Raw genomic sequence first — 19,265 nt, 5'->3', positions numbered from 1 at the left:
TGAGTGGAGGACTGGGAAGAAGAGAGGAAGAGAAGTGGTAGCTCTCTTCCTGCTAAAATGATCAAGAAATATTATAAAAAGGTTGATTTACTTAGAACCTACTTGGGAGAGAAGCAGTATATATCAGGGATGGTTAAAGAGAAGCTATGGGCCGAATCCCAGAGAACTCTCTGGAGGCATCAAGGAAAGCTAGAAAGCATACTGACCTAGCACAGTAGGAACCCACTACAACACAGCTTCATGAAAATCCTTTTTGTGTGACTTTTTGCCAGCATTGTATCACCTTTGATTTTTCCTTGGGAATTGGCACTATAACTGGTAAAAGATTTTCAGAAATTTTTTTAGTGCATTGGTGGAATTCATTGATTTCTGACATTGCAAGCAATACTTTGCTTTCAAATCAGACTCTGAAACACTAGTCCCAGAGTCTATTATTAATTCCTGATGTCATTAAGAGATGTCTTCTCTGTCTACAATGCACTGACATTTATTTTATAAGGCACTGATATGATGAGAGTTTCGATTTGATTTTCTAGCCAACATGCCTTGCCCAGGATTCCCAGGAGCTATATTTAAAAGTTAACTGCCTAAATTCTTGTTTTAATCATCTAGAAAATGAAGCAATTTTCTAAGGTTCTTATTGTCTAGTTTGGCAGTTACTAGCTTCTCAACTTTTTCTTTGACAAGGCCATTTATTTCAGTGCTCAGTAAGGTTACCCATTGTTGTAACTCTTGGCCTTCTCAAGAATAGCCCTTCAGTACTGTTCCATATGAAGATAAGCAGACCTGGATATACAGCGAAATAAGCAATTTCTTTGTCCACAAGTTCTCTCTCCCCTGTTTTACCACAGTGTAACTCCCTCATGCAGGACAACTGCAATCTTCACCTTAGGGGTACAAAGAGTCACCTGGGAGCACAACAGTCATATATCAAAGGAATAAGGCTGATAACAGAAAGGGATCTGAAGTTTGCAGCAGAATATTTTTCATGAACCCCTCCAAAAAGCATATGTGGTGTTCTGTGCTGTCAGTATCAGAAATGTCTTTAAAGTTTTCAGTTCAGTCTGGTTGGCCTTCCCAGATGCCAAATTTGATACCTACATACCAGCTGAATGACCTAGTTCTCCTATGTACACTGCATGGCTTCTTGAAATATAACTGTTGTTTCCACCAGCAGTAAGAAGAAAATGAGGAGAGCAACTAGGCTAGATTCGGCTATATAAAAATATACTTCTTACTCTCCAGACTGATATACTACAGCTCTTTCTGAATTCGTACCTTTTTTCTTTTTTTTTTTTTTCTTTCCCCCCCCCCCCCCCAACTCTGGGATGTTTACAAAGCATCAGACCATTTTGGCCTTTAGATCTAGGGAGTCTAAAAAGAGGTGTACTTTACACCAGCTACAAAGGACTTCAGAATCAGACCTTAAATGTTTAATCTGTATGTGCAGAGGCAGACTGTTTCCCCTGTACATGCTTCAGTGCATCAACTAATCTTTAAAGAACAGGGATTAAGACGAAGCTTTGCCATGAACAGGTTAGCCCTAGCTATCTATCCCTAGCTGCACAAATCAATTCATATTCCTTGGAGGTGTGTTGTACGGATCACTGTTCAGAGACAGGATACTGGAGTAGATGGACCATAGGTGTGAGCCAAGGCCACAATTTCCAGGTAAATTCCCACTGTAAAATTACATTTTTTTCTTTGTTTTTGATTCCTTCTGTGTGCATTATAAATTGTTCAGTCTGTTGGTGTACTGATACTGGTGTGTGGTAGTTTGTATGAGTTGAGTTTTGCCTACTCCTATTCAGTCAGTACTAATCTTTTTCCTGGCTCTGTCTAGGAGCTTCTTCAACCAAGGGAGGCAGAAGAAAATGTGTGTATTAGTGTCTGGAGGGCTGGAGAGAGGAATCTGACAGTAAATAGGAAAGGCTGATCAATCATTCTGAGTTTTTTACGTTAATTCAGGTTTTATTTAAACCTTTTAACACTGTTCAGTGCAAAATGAGAACTTGCCACCAGCATTAGAAATAATATTTAACACAGAAAACTTTTGGTTTTGCTTTTCTTTTCGTCATTTAAGTTACTAAAATACAGCAAGGGAAAACTCTGCTAGTATTGAATAGCAGGAACAGAGCTGGCAGTGTTATTGTATTTATCTGTCTCTCCCTATATAGATACAAATACATATGACTTCCACTAGAACATTTCAGGCATTGACACCACCTGAGAGCTCTTTGCAGCTGCAACTCTTGCATTTTGCAGCAAAATTTCGCTCTCTTTCCCTTTACCCTCAGCTTCCCCCGCCCCCAGAGAACTGACACGCTTTCCACCGACAAGTGTTGAGTGTAGCTCCTGAGGATTTAGCATGTCAGGCTGTGTCTACACAGCTTAGGTTTCTATTATTACGCAATGGCTTAGAAGGCAGTGCTTTGCTACATAATTACAGAGCCAATCTGTATTAGGACCAGGAGTTTGGATGCCTCTTTCCGTACCAACTATATGCCTCCCACCCACTTAAGCCTCCTCCCCAACACTCTTGTTTAACAGCTTATTTTTGTATGGTTCTTTCCCCTGGTTGCTGTTTTTCTTCTCTTTCCTATGCTACATATTTGTTTATTTCAGAAGTGAGGAATCTGACTGAGTCATGCCTGCGCGGATTCCTATGCAGCACGGAACACTTGCTGCGTGTTGAATCGTCAGAAGAGGTAAGAAGAAATTCCTGAAGCTGCCTGCTAGTTCTCCTGGCTTTTTCTCTCCCTCTCCCTCTTTTTTTTTTTTTTTTTTTTTTGGTGTGTGCACATTGCTTGTCTTACAAGCCGTGCAGCCTCTGCCATCTAGAGCACTTTGTGAGATCACTCCAGTTTGCTGTTTTTCCTTTTTCCATCTCTGCGTGTGTGTGTATCTCCCTGTCTCTCTTCTCCCCCCCATGATACAAATCAATCCCCCCTCCCCAACACACACACACACATACGCAGAAGCTGGGCTTGTGAGTATGAACTTGAAGACTTGCAGTACCAAAATGCATGTGTTACCTTGGGATGCTCTAGGATCAGAACGCTTGAAAAGCCTGCAGGCTGCTTAGTTCTCTAAGACTGGGTTTTTTAAGCCAAACAAGAAAAGAACAAGTTATTAATTTTTTCCTCCTTTTTTTTTTTTTTTTTTTTTCTTTCTTCCTTTCTCTTTTTTGTGCTCTGGATATTACTGAAAAAGGAGTCTCAGGGATTCACACAGTTGGACTTTATTGAATCAGGCTGCATCTGCCAAACAATCTAGCCTGCATTTTGGCTTGCTAGACATCAACCAGGATTTTTCCGACTAGATCTTCTTTTGAAAAAAGATGCATGGCATAGAAAGAAGGTCTAAGTGCCTGTCTGAGCCTATTTTATTGAACCTGGGATAAATGTTACTTCTTAAAGGTAAGTGCTAGTTATTTTTTTTTCTTGTGTATGTATAAACTATATGGCTATAACGTAAACTACATATAGATATCTACACCAAGCATTTATGTACAGTTATTTCTGATGAAAAAAAATCTGTCATGTATTTTAAAAGCACTGGAGAAATTTATAGCTTCATCTTCCTTTTCATGCTAGCCTAGATAAGATTATTCATGTAGAGAAATGAATCTCAGTTTGATTTCTACATCTCTCAGTATGAAGAGGCAACTGAAAAATAATTTTTTTTTAAGCAACAATAAGGATTTTTTGCATGGCAGTTTTGAAATAGTGATGGAAAGAGATTTGAAATAAAGGATAGTAATTTGGTTTCTAATACAGATAAAACTGAGCAACAGAGTAAAGCTGTGAAAGTGATGCCAGCTTTCTGGAGGAATTAGAAAATCCTACAAAGCTAAGAAAAAACTTTGCTGGACAGGTCAACTCTGCCGTATACAAAAACACACAGTAAAAGAGTGGGGACCCTGGCAAATGCCATGTGAAGAAACAGAAGGCACAGGAACAGCTAGAGAAGGGAAAGGAGTGAGAGGTGTGGAGGGGCAGTGGGCACCCAATTCAATGTCTACCCTCACAGAGGTTGGTATTCTTGATAGAGTGGTGCCACTAATGATGGACAACCAGAATTGGCAAGGTGATTATGTGGGGGATGGGGTACACAAGCAGGTATATGCTATGTCTGTCTGATGGCATCAAACATATATGCTCTCTGCAAGACTAAATGTAATGAGAATTTGGGTAGGGGGAAGCTTCTAAATGGCAGCACAGGACAAGATGTAGCAAAATGGAAACTGAGTTTTTCCATGCATGGACACATGTACACTTTTGCATCACAAAACAAGCATATGACTGAATAAAACAAGAAAGAAACTAAAGGGAAGAGTGGAATCCAGTGATTAAGTCAACAAGTCCCAGTATAGTGAATTAGTAAACTGGAAATATAAAGTGGTCAGCTGTGGTAATGTATGCAAGGAAGGGTTCTTAAACTGTGTAACACTTTCCTACCCAAAAAAGACAAATAGTTTTGATTTAAAGCAAGAATCATTCTTTGCTGAGGCTGATCTAGTATTTTTGGGGCAGTACCATGGAGATATTGAGAGTATGGTTTATTTCACCTACCCCATATTTGAATTTAATAACACAGAATAACTCTTCTGAAGAGACAGGCTTTGAAAGGAAAATAGTAAGCGTCACCTAATTTTATAAAGTCACAGTTAATTAAATGGATACCTCTCAACTTTATCATACAACGCTCACCCAGGTTAAGTCCAGCAGATGCCACACAATTGTCACTAGTATTTTCTGTTTCTCTGGGAAAGAGGAAACATTGCCAAGCAGGGTATCAATATTCTGTTGGATCTTGCTGTGTACAGAGGATGTACTAAGGCAAATTTGAGCTTGGGGTGAGAAGGAAGACAGACAAATGACTACTTGTACTCTTGCTGTGTTTCAGCCTGGTTACAGTTTCCTTGTTTACAGCTTGCCCTGGTTCGGTGGTTAGTTTGCATTGCCTCCAGATCGCCACTTGAGCACAACAGAGTGCTTTTTGTATGCGCTCTGCTCAGAGCTGCGTTGTCGCAGCAGCGTAAAACAGAGCTTCAGACCTTCCCTGAAACTGCTGCCAATTCTCAGGGAGAGAGGGGATGCAACAAAAAATAAACAACAATGCTAGGAGACCAGAAGAAAAAAGTCATCATGTTCCACCAAGCCTTTTTAACCTACCAATACCAGCAAAAATCTGTATAGCCTCTAGACTTGGAGATAGTGTCTGTCTGCTCCCCAGAACAGCTCTATTTTCTTTAGGGTGACTTGGGCCCTAGTGTCCCCTCGTATCTGGTTGTGCAGGGCACGGGCAGGCAGGCAAAGAAGCAGCCCCCAGGGCACCATGCAGGATGAGAAGTGTCATCCATCCTCAGAGCCACCCTTTCTGCTGCCCTCTCTGCCCCACGCTGCTCTTCACAGCATTAGCACTTCTTCTTTAAATTTACATTTAGAATGTAACTAATATTTTTTTCCCAATGGGAAGTAGAAACAACACGTGTAGCCTTTCCCCACAGCCTCTGATCTGCCTGCTGCTCAGGTGGGCCTGAGCTGATAGCTCCCTGGCAATCCCTGGCAAAGAGCTCCTGTTCTCTCTCTTTGCCAAGGACTCTCTGGCCACTTACTGAACTTTGTGATATAATGGTGTTAGACCCAGCTGATGCCTTTCTAGTTTTTTTCTCTTGCAATGAAGGTGGGGGGAAACCAAGTACAATATGAAAAGCTGATTCATAATTATCAAGGTTTAACAGGTAATAGGCAGGACTATATTTCATGTGAAATTTATCTCCCTGAAGAGGAGTTGTAGACTGACAACTCCCAAGGCTGCATTTGTTATTCACACAAAAGGAAGGAAAGGAAGAGGTAATGACAGTGCCTGTTCACCCCCAAAACCCTTTTTGCATTGATAATGCGTATCAGCCTTGACCTACAAAGATCACCTGTGGGACAAAAAGTGTAGTTTGTTCCAAGTTTGCACTCAGTTTTCTTTCTGGCTTAAGTGCTCAGTCTTGCTTGCTTTGGGTTCATTGTAGTGTGTTGTCGCGTGTTTGTTGTTGTGCAGATAGTGACTGTCCTCTAGGTACTGGACTGAAAAGCAGTAACACTACTTATGAAAAGCAGAAAGAAGACATCTGTGGCTCCTTCAAGCCAGTTTTGATCACTGTGGAATCCATTGACCAACACCAAATGGGTCATTGCTTTATACCTTATGTATCCTCTTTGTCTTAATTATGTAGTTTTCAATCATGACTGATGATTTCACCAAGATGCTGGGATTTACTCTATCAGTGTTCAGAGGCTGTGTGTGCTCACAGGGCACCGGACAGCTTTCAATCAGCTGAAACTTGTGACAAAAGGCAAGGTTTCATTCGAATGCATTGGAATAATAACAAAATCAACAAATCTCCCAGTGTGATGCAGCCCTTCAGTGAAGGGCCAGCTGTCACCTTCTGCCCAGCCCACCTTCATCCATGATGCACAGGAGGGAGGGAAGCTCCTAAATGGTACTTTTGCTTCTAGGAACTCAAATTACCTTCTGCATGGGAGAGTGCCAAACTTTGGCATGAAATGAACAGATGTAAGCATGTCATTAAAAGGCACATAGTGATGCCACAGGGAAAACTAGGAAAAGGGTACATAATCTAGAAATATTTATGCTTCCCTAGGGGCAGTGGTTGTCTCCATACTTTAGAAAATTTGCATGATAGTGTTTCAGATTTTTTTGTTTTCTTGTCATTTACTCTGTCCTGCCCATGGTCTGGGTCTCTGGCATTCTCAGATTCATGGGAAAACATTTGTGACAAATCCAGGATGCCAACTTCAACATATGAAATGAGCAGTTGCAGCAAAAGTAATAAAAAATCTTTTCAGTTAAAAAAAATATGCTGATTTGAAAACATGGGAGAAAAAGAAGATATGTGCTATCAGGATCTGGTCTTATGCAGAATCCCTGATGACCTACATAGAAGGCAGAGGTATGTGGGATTCTTTCAGTGACAAATGTTGTTTTTTTTTTTCTCAAGAAAAATCTAGATGTATTAGAGTGAAATGTGATTGGGTAGCGGTCAGTTTTATTAATTTCCTGGCTGAAAAACCTGTAGGGAGAAAATTGTTAGAACACCCCATTTTACTTTTTTTCTGGAAGATGAATTTTATTATTTCTTTCCAATATGTGCATTTTGTATGAAACCCAAAAATAATTCATATGAAACTTGATCATAAAAGAGGCCATGCTCAAATCTCATTTTGCTAAATGACAAGCAAATGTGTCAGTTGAGCTGGAACTAAACATTTCTAGCTCATTAGAAGGCTTGCGTAGTTTCTATCTCAGTTTCAGCAAAGGAAATAGTAAGCACTTTATTTCCAATTCATGGAACCATAAAACTTTTTTGTGCCAAACCCTGCCTGGAAGTAAGTTTACTGGCCAAATGGGATTATTCCAGGAGCATCTTGCCAACAAGTGCTGTGAGATATGAAGGCCCTTGAGTGTCTGCTCTCAAAATCATTCTTCCAGCTATGGATAACCTATGAGCTTAGAGGATATGACAGCTCAATAAGAGTAGACAAGAAAGGATGGCTGCAGCCATAGTATGAGGGGTATAATGGAGCATTTAGGAGTCTTCTACTAATCACTCCTCAGGAAGGAACAGGTCTTTAATCCTCTGGGACATCTGCTATCATTGTGATGTTACGGAAAGAGGTGAGATAAGGAGAGGACCCTGGAATAGCAGTAAATCCAGAGTCCCAAACCTGGTTGGTCAGAACGAGAGAGATAGGACTGTTTCATCCCAGTCCATACCAGCATAGGTTCTGAGCAGAACAGAAAACTGGATTAAGGATAAAATCGACAGAAAGTACATGACAGTTGAAATCACCATGTCTATTTTAATAGACTTAATGTTGTGTTGAACATCCCTGGAAAACGTGTGTGGCACTGCAGAAAATTGTCAGTGTGACTCTTTCCTTGAAGCCAGAGGAGATTGGTCAGGGCTGAGCATAAGTCTTTATGTACAGGATTGAGACAAATTGCTGCAACTGTCCAGTTACAACTGTGGAGTTTGAGTTGACTTAGTTGGGAGGACAGACTTTGGAAGACGTCAATATGATCAAGCCACGTGTGTAACATTGGAGGAAATACACATACTGGTGAGGAAGTAAGGAATTTTTCTTCTCCTGCCCTTAGAGTTGCAATTTGCTTTGGTAGGCTGAGAAGCAAGGGAGCTCAAAATGACACCAGGTGCAAAGAGTCCTTAGCCATTCTCTCATCATGTCTAAGCTCCTTAGAAAAAACTCAGTATACATGTCAGTCAGAATGAGTAATCCTCCTCTTGTTACAGCCTCAAGATAAAAAATCAGTAATGGGAAAGGAAAAAAAGTTGCCTTAAACATGTTGCATCTTCTGTTGCAGTGGCAGGATGGGTGGTTTGTGATACCACTGAAAGTGCGACACCTATGTATGTGCTAGAGAGGAAAAGCTGATTGTACCAGAATTTATATCAGGTCCCTGTATTACGCATCTTAAAAAAAATGTATTTGCCCTTTCAGTACAGAATTAAAATGATGAGCCGTCAAATGGCAAAAGGAAAAGTTGAGATGAAAAAAAAAAATAGCTTGTGGCTTGCTCAGCAGTCCTCATCTGCTTTGAAAGCAGCCAGCAACAAATGTCTGGCTCCTCAGAGATATAACAAAAAACAAAACCTTCCAAATCATTTCAGTAGTCACTTCATCTCCTTCCTTTTGTGAATATTCCTGTGACTAGGTAAACACATGTGATACTCAGAAAGCTCTGTATGGTTTGTATGTGCAACAAGTATACTAATCTGAAAAAGAAAAAAGCTAAGCTGTATTGATAGAACATAACCTATCTGGATGGAGACTGGTTTTTTGGTTCTCTAAACTGATGGCTAGTTCACATTTTGTATGAGTTATCGCCTGTGTAAATGAATGTTATCACTGTTGCTGGCAGATATTTACTGTATATTGGTTTTTAAATAAGGGTATAACATTGATTCCTTGCTCTCCAAATTATTGACTGCACTTTTTCCCTGTAGTCAGGTCAGATAACTTATCTCCTCTGGAAATGTTCAGTAGAAAAACGTGTTAGGTCCCAGAAACTCTCATGGAGGAGAAGACCAAGCTTTTTTTGCAGGCTGCCTATAATAAAAATATCTTTCCGTTATCACTGAAAAAATCTCAATTTGCTTGAAAAATACCACCGTGAAGTATGTGAACTGTTTTCTAATCCTGTTTCACATAACCAAGTAGCAGACCAAACCATGAACGCTTCAGTTCGCACCCATTTTGCAAGGACAATGTGACCTTCGTCTATCGCCACAGCTATATCTTCTGTTCACAGCTCCCTAGATGCATTTTGATAGCGATATCTTCTAGAGGCGAGGGAGAAGGCTGTTGAGAGGCTTCACAATTATCTGGTGTGGCCAGGAGCCTCACAGAAGGTGAGCTTTCCCCTGTTCGTGCTGTCCCAGCACCCTACTCTGACTGGACCCAGTGGCCCTTCAGCTGATGGGAGGAGAAATTTCAGGTGCCTCTGTAAATGGCATTTTCCTTCAGACCCAGAGGTGGGTGACAGCAGTTTCATGGCAACTGTAGACAACTGGCCTTACTGGCAGAGAGTTAAAGCAGAGGAGTTAGAGAGCAGTCTGATGGATATTTATGAGAACAAATGCACTGAAGGCATAGAGGGTCATGTTTGGAGAAAGACTGGAAGTATTTTGTTAGGATGCGAGGGAAGAGAGAAAGGAGAATCAGCAGTAGTACAGCTAAAATGATGTCTCTGTCTCTTTAGATATTTGTATGACCCCTCTTGCTGCTGAGCCAAAATGCTGGGATAAGCTAAAGAAGGGTTTATGTATGCAGCTGTATGTAGCTGATCCCTCCTTGAGCCACTGTGGGGTAGTTTATTTGTTATGTCTAACCTGTTTCAGCCTTTTGGTGAATGTGGAAAAATTTATTCAAGCCCTTTGTGCATTTGTTTCTGTTTTCTCCATCTTTCTTTTACATCCCCGAATTGGTGAATAGAATGAGAATGCTATTTATTTATTTTCCTTAGCACTGAACACTGAGAATTTTTTATCATCACTGAGCAGATGAGTCACTCTTTAATAATCATAACCCCTCCTCTCAATTCTTAGTAGAACCTAGCAACAAGCTTTCAAATTAATGTGAGAGACCCTCTAAAATGTGACAAGTCCATCTTCATGTGGCATCTATTCCAGAGAGAGTACAATAGATGAACTCAAATCCCTCTTCTGTGCTCAGAATCAAACGGCTGCATTTCATGCCCATCTTACTGTTTTGTTTTCCTCTGTCAAATTCTTTACCTGCCTAATTGTGTGATGACCCTGTGGGTTTGTGGCTCAGGAAACTTCCCCGTGTCTGAGATTGTGCCAAGAATAGGAAGAAATCCATCCTCCTGCGAGGAGGCTGAGATAGGACGTGGTGAATTTCTGTACATTGATGACTCTACCCTACATCAGTGTCCTACCACAGAATGGAAAAATCAAAGTTATGCTACATCCTATCTCAACTATAGGATTTACATTTAAAAATAAATAATGCCCTCGGGCCAAGGAACAGCTGCTGCAGTTCTTTCCAGCATGGCTCATTGATCTTGTCCTCTTATTTGACACATTCTGCTACTCCCATGCTGCTGTAGCTAGTGTTAAATCACAGACAGATCACATAGTGACCTAACTGAAACTGAGACCTAGTTGAGGTAGATATTGTACACCCAGGACATCAGATATATGAGTCCTTACACCACCACCTTGCTTGACACTGAAGAAAGACACAAGAGTTAGGTCTTTTTAAGGCTGTGTTGTCTCCTTCTAATACAGATTTTTTTAATTTATTTTGTTAGTCTGATCATTTTCATTTTAAGGAATTGCTTTCAACTCTTTTTTTGACAGCTTGTGTGTTTTTAACATGGAACTGCGATGAGCTTAACGCATACATTAAAAGTGCATTTTCCTACAAAAGTCATTCTATTATGGAAATCAAGACTCTTTTAGGAAAACCTAAATATCCTCCCAAGTTTAGTGTGTGATGTAGCTGCACTCATATGCTCTCAGTCATTCTCCTTTTTCTTTATACTGACAAGTACATAAAGAATAAAAACAAACTCTGCAGCCAGATGTTCTTCCTAAATATCTCTTGTCTTGCCGGCTTAGGTAAAAGGCAAATTGCAGCCTGAAGCTTCATTTGTGCAGCAAATCTTAGTCCCCAGCAAATCAAGTCTGTTTTCAGAAGCCTTTTTTTTCAGTCACAGTATTTCAAGATGGGGAAGCACGCTGTGTTCATGCCCCAAATCAATTATGCCATGTTTGCAGAGTCTTTAGTCATAGGTAGCAAAGACATTTAAGAACAAAAGAACACAGTTTTGGTCCTTTGTTTCCCTTTCTTCCATTCCTGATTGAATTTTCAAAGCCTTTCTGACATATAAACAAAGCAGTATCTGAGAGCTGTTTGGAAAAAATTAATACGGGATCTCATATGGTCATTCTCAGAATAATTTCCATTTATTTTTAAGACAAGCTCTCCTGTGGCTATACATTTATTTTGTAATGCATCTTGGGGTTTTATTGTTGGATTGTTGTTGTTGTTGGGTTTTGTGTGTCTGTGTCTGTTGTTGTTGTTGTTTGTTTAATTTTGGGGTTTTTTTTGATTGTTTATTTCTGTAGTTTTACCAGGAATAAAACATAACGTAGTCTCCCACAGCATCCTCACAGCTAAGTTGAGGAGGTGTGGTCTAGACAATAGAGTAATGAGGTGGGTTGCAAACTGGCTTAAGGAGAGAAGCCAGAGAGTGGTAGTCAATGGTGCGGAGTCTAGTTGGAGGCCAGTATCTAGTGGAGTGCCTCAGGGGTCAGTACTGGGGCCAATATTATTCAATATATTCATTAACGATTTAGACGAGGGAATAGAGTGTACTATCAGCAAGTTTGCTGATGACACCAAGCTGGGAGGAGTGGCTGACACACCAGAAGGCTGTGCTGCCATCCAGAGACCTGGACAGGCTGGAGAGTTGGGTGGGGAATAACCTAATGAAATTTAACAAGGGAAAGTGTAGAGTCCTGCATCTGGGCAGGAACAACCCCAGGTTCCAGTATAGGTTGGGAAATTACATATTAGAGAGCAGTGTAGGGGAAAGGGACCTGGGGGTCCTGGTGGACAACAGGATGACCATGAGCCAGCACTGTGCCCTTGTGGCCAGGAAGGCCAATGGCATCCTGGGGTGTATTAGAAGGGGGGTGGTTAGTAGATCGAGAGAGGTCCTCCTTCCCCTCTACTCCGCCCTGGTGAGACCACATCTGGAATATTGTGTCCAGTTCTGGGCCCCTCAGTTCAAGAAGGACAGGGAACTGCTGGAGAGGGTCCAGCGTAGGGCAATGAAGATGATTAAGGGAGTGGAGCACCTCCCTTATGAAGAAAGGCTGAGGGAGCTGGGTCTCTTTAGTTTGGAGAAGAGGAGACTAAGGGGGGACCTTATTAATGTTTATAAATATATAAAGGGTGAGTGCCATGAGGATGGAGCCAGGCTCTTCTTGGTGGCAAACAATGATAGGACAAGGGGTAATGGGATCAAGCTGGAACACAAGAGGTTCCGCTTAAATTTGAGAAAAAACTTCTCAGTGAGGGTGACAGAGCACTGGAACAGGCTGCCCAGGGAGGTTGTGGAGTCTCCTTCTCTGGAGACATTCAAAACCTGCTTGGACATGTTCCTGTGCGACCTCACCTAGGCGTTACTGCTCCAGCAGGGGGATTGAACTAGATGATCTTTTGAGGCCCCTTCCAATCCCTAACATACTGTGATACTGTGACACTGTGATAACCATTTACCTTGTCAACACACAGTTCTTTTTTGATCATATTGTAATAGAGTAACAAATATTGCTGAATGCTTATAGGACATCAAGTAGTAAAATCTTACTGATTTCATTTAAGAAAAGGACATATGAGCTCACCAGTAGGCATTTGGAAATTGATGTTAAGGAGGAATATCAATTCCTTATAGTCTGTTGATGGATGTTAAGCTTTGGGTGACAATAAGTGATACTGATCACTTGGGTTCTAGTGACTCCTATTAATTATTCCAAGATTTGTCTGACTAGTGTGAGATTCAAATGTCATGTTTTCAAATGTTTTGATCATTCAGAGAAGCAGCAGCATCCGTATCACATGTCATTAGGATCACCAAAAATCTGAACACAACAAAAATAGTGATTAAACATATCATAAATATTAGTAGCAGGCAAATCACACACACCTAGAATATGAGGCATTTGTTTGCTAAATATGTGTGAAACAATCAGGATAAAATGGAAAAAAATAAAGTAAGGATCAAATCATAACAAATATCTTTAAAACAATACTTCTAAATGCCATTTTAAAAGTAATAAAAGTAAAATGGAGACTGTAAATGCAGTAAGTGCATTTTAATATTGATATCCAGTAAATCCTGACATTCCACAAGGGAAAGAAATGGCACTACCACCTCCTGTGACATATGTATAAATATATATTCATTTAATGTAGGACAAACCCAGAAAAAGACTCAAGGTGGAAACATAGCCTTCTAATTAAGACTTTGGTCTTAAAATCAATGTAGGCCTGAAAGAAAGAGTCTGTGCAGGTTTGAGTAAAACTTACCAAAAACACACACTTGATTGCAAAGAATAAGGGAGGACAACTTTCATTATTACAATTTGCTTAACTTTGGGAATGTTTATCGCTTTTGTTTATTATACATAAGGTCACCTCTGAGATGGAAGGGCTAATTTGTAATGAAATGCTCTGCTAATTCATAATTGTGTTTCCACTTCAGAATAAACAAATGTTTTTGGAAAGGTTAAATGAGTCCCACTTAAAGTATCTTCCTCCTGTTTGAATAAAACATTGCAAGTCAGCTCAAAACCCATTTTTAATTCCTTTCCTATTTAGTTCTTTATTCTTTTTTTAATCATTGAACATACATACTTATATAGACACGCTGCATATATGTGTGCATATAGTTAGATCCACTCTTGGCCAGAGGCATAAACTTTACTTTTCACTTCTGTTTTTGTGACAGGAGATAACGCTTGTCTTAAGACTAAATATACCAATGTCAGTTTCATACCAATCTTTGTGAAGTGTTTGTAGACTAGTGAAGCTCAAGGGTACGCTCAGGGAATTAACAGTGTTGGCAAAAGAAGAGAGACAACTTAATGAGAACTAGTGAAGAACTTTCAATCAACTTTTGTCATTAGAGAATGTTTTGTCTGAATCAGTTTACTGGGTATGTGAGAGTGGGGCCTGAGAAGTTATTTGGCTTTTTTTTTTTTTTTAATATTTTCATCTAAAATGTTTATTGGTTTTATTTTAAAACAAAACTGAACTTTTAATTATGTGAAAAGCTTAAATGTGGCATTGTGTCCTATTTTTACAAAAAATGACCTTTTACATCTTCTAGAAAACGCACAGTTTCTGAGTTGTTATCAGTCAGTCTAATCAAAATAAGTCAAGCGTGCCTGTGAATTCCTCATGAAATCAGGCTTTCTTAACATTTTTAGGATTACTGATAGCCATACAGAGATGGTACCACTTATCTTAGTAGAATTTTTCTTTCCTCCTTTCTCACTTTTTTGGTTTTTTTTGCTTTTCTTGCCCTAATGTCCTGTTCTTTGTGGTTGGTTGTGCATAAAGGAAACAGATAGTTCAGTGACTTCTCCAAATAAAATAGACTGTGAAAATGCTGAATTTGCTTCAAGGTTCATAGAAGGGGTAATACAAAGGTAAAATGGCAATGAATGCATGGTACCAGAGTGAGACGCTTGGGCCATGGCAAAGTAGGCCATCACAGTTCCTAATCTCTGCAGAGAATTTACCTCCAAATTTTAGCTTTACAGAAGCAACGGGAGACAAGACATGACACATGTATGACTGACCATGGAGGAATTAAAAAGGACTTCACTGCTAATGTTTCTGTGAGAGCTGAAAAGCGAAAGAAGCAGCTGAAAAAAAGTGAGAGTTAGAAAGCTTCCTGTGGTAGAGCAGCCACATGCAGCAGTTTAGTGCTGTTCATACTGGAAATGGTGTTCACTGGTTCATGGTTCATATTATCTTATGCTTAAAAATAAAACTTGTAACTACTTGGTTTTTAAATGTGTTAGGGTTTATCTGTAACAGGTGATTCATCTCTGTGGTTCATGGGAAAGGAGAATGGGGAGTATCTGATGATTTAAGTCAAGATCATCCCAGAGTGCAGAGCTTTTGGGGACTGTATGTTATTATTCAGATGCTGCAGTAACAACTCCATACACAGGCTGTTTCAGAAAGATGGACCCAATTTGAAACTGCAGTATCTTTGAAATTAGGTCCATCTTTTTGAAACATCCTGTACTTTTAGTGCCTCTTCCACTCAGAACTCTGAGAAAATATGAATAAATTGATCCTTGATGTTTTCCATGTGAATTGGGTTACTGTTACTATTCTACAATCGAGAAAAATGGGGTATGGATTTTGCCATCAGCTATTCTGTGATCACATGCAGTTTCTACAGCAGAGCTGTTGATCAAGTCACCCATTAAACTGAGTGTTCATGTGATGAGGCTTGAGCAATGGTAAGGTAGTGCTAAACTGGTGGAATGGAAAGCAGATCAAATTCCAGAGTTGTGCAGATGTGCTGTCAAGGTTTAAGGAAAGGCGGCAATAAACCGTGACAGACGCTCCCTGTTACCCCTCACTTCCCGCCACCCCTTTTCCTTTAGATTGGAAAGATGATAGGAAAGGTAAGGGGAGAGGAAGGGAGACTTAGAGTTCAAGTTAGAGAGTTTTAAAGGGTTTTACTAATGCTACTAATAAATAGAGAATATATATACAAAATATACAAAACCAATCTTGAGTGCTCGATGTGGAGTTGGCGTCACTCCAGCAGCGGTGGATCTGGGTGTGCAGAGCTGGTGGCTCTAGCAGGTGCAGGTCAGGCCCCCAGAAGTAATGGATGCAGGGATGCAGAGCCTGAGGCCTGTAGATCACAGGCAGACAGGCAGGGTCCTCTCTAGATGCCAGCCATGGTTGAAGAGAGAGTGACCCTCGTGATCACCCTCTTATATAGGGGGTATGACGATTACGGGATGGAATACTCAGATGGTCAATTTAAGTCACCTGTTCCATCCACCCCTCCTCCAACACGCCCCTCTCACAACGGAATGTGGGAAAACTTATCAGTCTTTCTTGGCTACCATAGTAATAAATCTAAACACAAACTTCTTCAGCATTCCGCTGCTCTTCCTATCAGCACCAAGTACAGCATCTGTGGAAAAATATGCAGGCTAAAACTCAGAAAAGTACAGCCACCTAGAAGAACTTAGCTGGAAGAAAAATCGCTAAAAGGGAACTGGCCTTGTTTTTAACAAAACCAGGACATATGCCTACATGAATGAGCCCACTGGAAAGCCTCATTTAGGCTTTAAATTTCAGCAAGACTATTATGAAAACAGTACTCAAATAGCAAGCATTAGCTAAAGTATAATAGAAGCCACTGAACCCTTTTGTACAATTGTTTACATGCTTTAACAGAGTTGTAGAAAATAGCCATCGCAAGCATTATTGTGATGTTTATTTTTGATGGATTTCTTTAATAGTCATTTGGGAGGAGTATGTACATACCAGTATCTGAAATTATTAAAAAAACCCAAAACAAAACAGAAATAGCTATACTTCCTATGTTGTTTGGGATGCTAGAAATTTTCTAAGTACATGTCCAAGCAAACCTAATCCTCATGTATTTTCTTCTTATTACTGTGAAGTGTCATACTGAATTACTGATGAAATTCATACTAGGAGAAATTCTACTGGTATTATTACTCCAGTGCTGGACTAAAAACCCTTACTCATTAACACATACAATATTTGTGTATTTATTATGCTACAGTTAAGATCTATTTGGCTTCTTAACTTTTTGGGGTCCTTATTTCAGCTGAAGTTCTGGAGGATGTAATTTATCTCAGCTTGCAGCTAATTTATTTCTTTAGTTTTTAAATGAGGAAGCCAAGGACTTCTTATCTCTCTGTTCTTATTGTTCAGGTAAACATAACCTCAGCCTCTGGTAGTGAAAATGGTCTATTTATCAAAATCAGAAATCTCAGCTGACCTGAAATGACTGGCATAGTTATTCACCAGGAAAAATACAAACTGCTTATAAATGGTTCATATGGGAAAAACAAATAGAATTCATCCTCTACAAGATTTGCAATTACTCATGTAAACCCAGAAAAAAATTCTGAAGTCCCTTGATCACAGTTTTTCCTTATCACTTTTACAGGACTGCCTTTAAGTCTGCAGTGATAAACAAACAAACAAATGCCATCAAACCCAAGAAGGTTCTTCACTGCAGCTGTCAATCACCCCTTTCACATTTGGTGTCATTTGGCTGAACTGCAACTAGCCCCTCCTTCTACAGATTACAATCCAGTCTCAGCTGTCCAAACCTCAGTTACCTAAAAAGAATTGATAGAATAGAATGTCCTGAATTGGAAGGGACTCACAAAGATCACCAAGTCCAACTCCTGTCCCTGCATATGACAACCCCACAGTTCACACCATGTGTCTGAGGGCATTGTCCAGTCTCTTCTTGAATACTGACAGGCTTGAGGCCTCTGGGTGAAGAACCTTTTCCTAATGTCCAACCCAAACCTCCCCTGGCACATCTTCCTGACATTCCCTTGTGTTCTCTCATTGGTTTTCAAAGAGAAGAGTTCAGTGCCTACTTTTCCCCTTGTGAGGAAGTCGTAGACCGCGATAAGGTCTCCTCTTAGTCTCCTCTAGGCTGAACAAACCAAGTGATTTTAGCTGCTCCTCATATGACTTCCTCTCTAAACCCTTCACCAACTTTGCAGGCCTCTTCTGGACACTCTCCAATAGCTTAATATCTTTTTTTATACCCTGGTACCCAGTACTGTACACAGTATTCCAGGTGAGGCTGCACCAGAGCAGAGCTGGACAATCATCTCCTTTGAGCAGCTGGCAATACTGTGCTTGATGCACCCCAGGTGATGGTCCTCCATGTTTGTTAGTTGAACTGTTAATTCCCATAATTACACAGACACACTTTGTCTCCCATGACATTCAGTTGAATAAAGATGCACTGCCTTTTAAAACCTGTTTCTTTTAAGGTCCCACCCTAACTCCTCCTGTTATGCACTCAGCAGCAGAATGTTAGCTTGTTTTTCTTGATGTGACTACAGCAGAGATGAAAAGTGATAATAAATCTTCAAAGACAATCATGATTAGCACATGTCATCCACAAGAGAACATCAGTAGTAGTCATTAAATATAGATGGTGTCATCAATAAGCTTGTGACTTGTGAATTCCTGAGATCTCTCAGGTGATGATTTGTTCATGGTTTTATTTGCTTTTCTGCATAATGAAATGGAATGTCAGAAGGAAGAGATTTTGACTGATGCCACAAACATCTCCTTATTTGTGGGGATGTCTTCCTGGACTTCTTAGCTCAGGAAATAAAAGTTTAGGGGTCTGGTTCCTTTAAAATTTCTGAGATCCCTAGAAAGTGCTGTGTGAGTTTTTCTGGTTGGTACAAAGTGGTATCATTTTTAGTTACAGTAGATGATTATCCAGTCACAGTAAACTGGTCATTGCCTCTAGTACTAAGCATGCACTAAGGGAGTCAACCACTACAACTCCCTGTTTGTCTACAAGAGCCTATTTTGGGCCAGCCTGAGCTGCTAAGTGACTGTAGTGCTCTTAGCGTTGATTTACGTAGTTCTGGCCCTGGAAGAGAAACTGGGAAAAGTTCAGAGAAGGGCAACCTGGATGTATTTGTGGAGAAGTTTTTGCACAAAGAATGATCGAATAACATTTTTACTCCTCGGCGTGGAAGGGATTTGCTCTGGCTTGGTATGATAAAGATAGCTACGACTATGAAAGATACTTTTGTTCCTTGTCTCTTCTAATAAAAGTGTCAGAGGACAACAGATTAAACTGGCAAGTGACAGGTCCAGAACAAACAAAATAAAGCACTTAGGACTGTGAAAATCTGTGAAAGCATTTCCTGCAGGATTCAGGGATTGCTAAATGTTTGTGTTGATTTACAGAGGAATTGGAGAACTTAACAAAAGAAAGACACAAGGGTTTTTTTAATGTGCAAAGGCAGTATCTTCAGCTAACAATGTTAGCTAGACCACAAGCAGCAAAGAGGCCAAGATAGAGAGTATTCTGGGAAATTATTACTAGGCGTTTGCATTGCTTTT

The 19,265-nt window shown here is 40.1% G+C and overlaps 1 protein-coding gene across 2 annotated transcripts in view; it reads left to right on the top strand.

Annotated features, from left to right (window-relative positions):
* The first annotated feature begins 2,404 nt into the window (after positions 1 to 2,404).
* Positions 2,405 to 19,265, top strand: part of LRFN2 (leucine rich repeat and fibronectin type III domain containing 2) — a 163,944-nt gene continuing 147,083 nt past the window's right edge. Inside the window, exons 1-2 of one of the 2 annotated variants that reach the window (XM_005503823.3) lie at positions 2,405 to 2,708; positions 3,214 to 3,419. The gene's annotated coding sequence lies outside the window, so the exon portion shown is untranslated. Of the gene's footprint in view, positions 2,709 to 2,966; positions 3,420 to 19,265 lie in introns of those variants that run through there. The other variant, XM_065058167.1, reaches the window with a different exon arrangement.

Source organism: Columba livia, chromosome 3 (assembly GCF_036013475.1).
Source record: "Columba livia isolate bColLiv1 breed racing homer chromosome 3, bColLiv1.pat.W.v2, whole genome shotgun sequence".
NCBI classification, from domain to species: domain Eukaryota; kingdom Metazoa; phylum Chordata; class Aves; order Columbiformes; family Columbidae; genus Columba; species Columba livia.
This window is presented reverse-complemented; position numbering and strand designations above follow the sequence as displayed.